Genomic DNA, 2,729 nt, shown 5'->3' with positions numbered 1-2,729 from the left:
GGTAATGTGCCCCCAACCATTGCAGCGAACGCACAAGGTCTCGTTGGGGCAGTCCCGCGAGATGTGGCAGTCATCCCTGCAGTTGTAGCAACATCCATGGAGGGCGACCGGGATGCGTGTCCGCAGCGGCCGGCAGGTGGGAAGGGTCGGCGAGAGTCTCCGCCGTGTAGCAGGCGGGGGTGGGGGGAGGCCGGGCTTCGGGGCCGTCGGCCGGCCCTGGTCTGCCATGCCCCAGCCTGAGCGTGCGGAGGCGCAGGAGGGGAAGGGTTCCTGCTTGTCCCTCCCTGGATGATGGGGCCCATCGCCGTGCCAACGACCTCGGGGACAACGATGGCGGAGCGGAGAGGCGGCCTCGGACGCGCCGATGACGGCCCCGATGAGGAGGAGGAGGCCGAGAGAGAGACCCGCGAAGCCATGGCGGGGGTGGGGGGAAGGAGGGATGGACACCGGCGCCGGAGTGGCGGCCGGTGGGAGGGGGTGGGCGCCGGCACCGGAGTGGTGGCCGGCGCGCATGGTGGCCGCCGGGACCGGGGAGGCCGTCGGCGCTCAGAGGAGGGAGGCGCTCAGAGGATGACACAATTGTGGTCTCAATGAATAGAAAGTTGAACAGTTATCAATGTTCGGGTTTGCCACCTCTTTGCCATCAGATCGAGTTCATCCAACAATACATATTCAAAGTTATTCGTATACTATATAGGGGTATAGAAATGCTAACTACACAACTGGGAGGACATGTCTGAAGAGATAGTACCACTCCTGTCATGAGTCCTGTCCTGACCCAACCGGCTAATGGTTTATGCTCCTTCTACAGTATAACAATGTCAAGATCTCGCTCTCGGGCCTGAGGCTTGACACGAGAGCGAGCGATGGCTCAGTCACCACCACATGCTCGCGCCTAGGAACACCGCGCGGTAGCGCACCGGAGTACGTCATGTCTGGCAGTCTCACCCCGAAATGCGACGTGTACAGCTTTGGGGTGGTGTTGTTGGAGATTCTGATCACAGGGATGAAGTGGGTAGACATGAAAAGACCCGTCGAGGAGGAGCGGGACCTGCTAGAGTACGCGCGGCCGAATCTTGAAGACCCACTCCTCAAGCTCGCTAAACTGCTCGATGGCGCTTACGTCGGAGATCTGCATGCATTCCGGTTTCGGCCAGTCAAAAGAGGCAACGTGGCCCCCTACCATTTGCTACATGGGATCCGTCCCATCCTCCTCGGGTTGTGGGACATTGGATTCGTCCGCATGCATGAACCCACAGGAGTTGCTGGCCAATGGGCAATCCTGGGGATCCCCTATCTCTTCCCGCTGTCCCATCCTTCCTGGTCTTGTCCCCATATGTAGCTCAAGCGAGCCAATCAGGATCCCGCATCCTGTCGGGGTGGGCTCCTCCCTCTGCTCCACCCGGGCCCGCCACCGGCCAAGCGTGACGATGGTGGCGACTCCACGTGGCCGCCCTGGCGGTGCAGTCCCGATCCGCGGCACGATGCGCCAGAAGAAGCCGGTTGGGCAGCTCCCGAATGGTCCACCAGGATGTCCGCCTCATTCATGATCTCCCGCCTGTCTTGCCTTTCCACGTGTTGGCCTTGGGTTGGGTTCGTTGGTCTCGTGGCGTCCGCGGTCAAGGCCAGCCCGACCGCTCTGGTGGCAGTGGGTCCATGCTGCCGACAAATCCGATCGTCACATCCACTTTGATGACGCAAGTCCCCTTTAGTTTGAAACTGCCCAGCATTCGCGTTCATTGCCGAGGCCGTCGACGAGGCCCCGGTCGCCGGCGGTGAGGCGGCATCCGCATCCAAGCTTCCTCCCAGCATCATTGGCATCAGGCAGCCATGCTGATATCCTTGAGAACCGTCACCAGCCGACCCGGAGGGGGGCACCGATGGCCCGGTCGGGCTCGCCGGCGGCGAGAGCTCCGGATCGTCTTCTTCATCCACCACCGGCTCCGCCAGCTTGACTATCCTGACGTTGTACCACAGCGCCGACGAGCGCGCCGCCCGTGGTTGATGCCGGCGCCGCCTTGCGTTCGGCTCCTCGATGTACAGCCGCCTTTGCATTGGGAGGCGCTTCGGCCGGTCAGTGTGCAGCCACACTTTGAAGCAAGACATGTCATCGCGGCGCGCTGTGCTGTCCACTACGCCCACTACCAAGCCGAGCCCTCGTAGCACCAAATTCGCCGTCCGCCGTGTCCATGCGTGTGCCAGCACGCCCACGAGCGCCAGTGGCACCAGGAATGGGAGAGAAACCCCGATGGCTGGCGCCTGACGCAGCCATGGCCGCAAGGATAGGGAGAAGCCGGCCGGGGAAGACGAGGACAAGCCACCCTGGCTGACCATCCTATCGCGAACATTCCGGGCACTGCATAGGACGAGGAAATCCTCCGGGTAGAATGGGCAGATTGACATGTCCCGCGGGCCAATGCAGAACTCCTCGTGCAGCGCCGCAGCAACCGCGGCGAGGTGAACATCCGGCCTGGTGCCGGTGATGGTGACCACGACCACCAAGGACAGCTGTTCCTCCATCTACCAAAGATCCGCATCTTCTTCCATGTAACAACACTCCACTGATTCCACCGCCTCACGGCGCAGCTTCGGCGTGAGCACGGGCGCAGGGACGGGCGATGTTGCCGGCTCGAAGGGGACCAAGAAGCCAGGGCCTCCGACGCTCTCCACCGGCCCAGAACGCACCACCTCGCTCCACGGCCGGATAACCCTGATGGCACCCGACGGCG

This window comes from Triticum dicoccoides, chromosome 2A, assembly GCF_002162155.2.
Source record: "Triticum dicoccoides isolate Atlit2015 ecotype Zavitan chromosome 2A, WEW_v2.0, whole genome shotgun sequence".
Classification (NCBI taxonomy): domain Eukaryota; kingdom Viridiplantae; phylum Streptophyta; class Magnoliopsida; order Poales; family Poaceae; genus Triticum; species Triticum dicoccoides.
The sequence above is the reverse complement of the archived record's forward strand: the minus strand, read 5'-3'. Positions refer to the sequence as shown.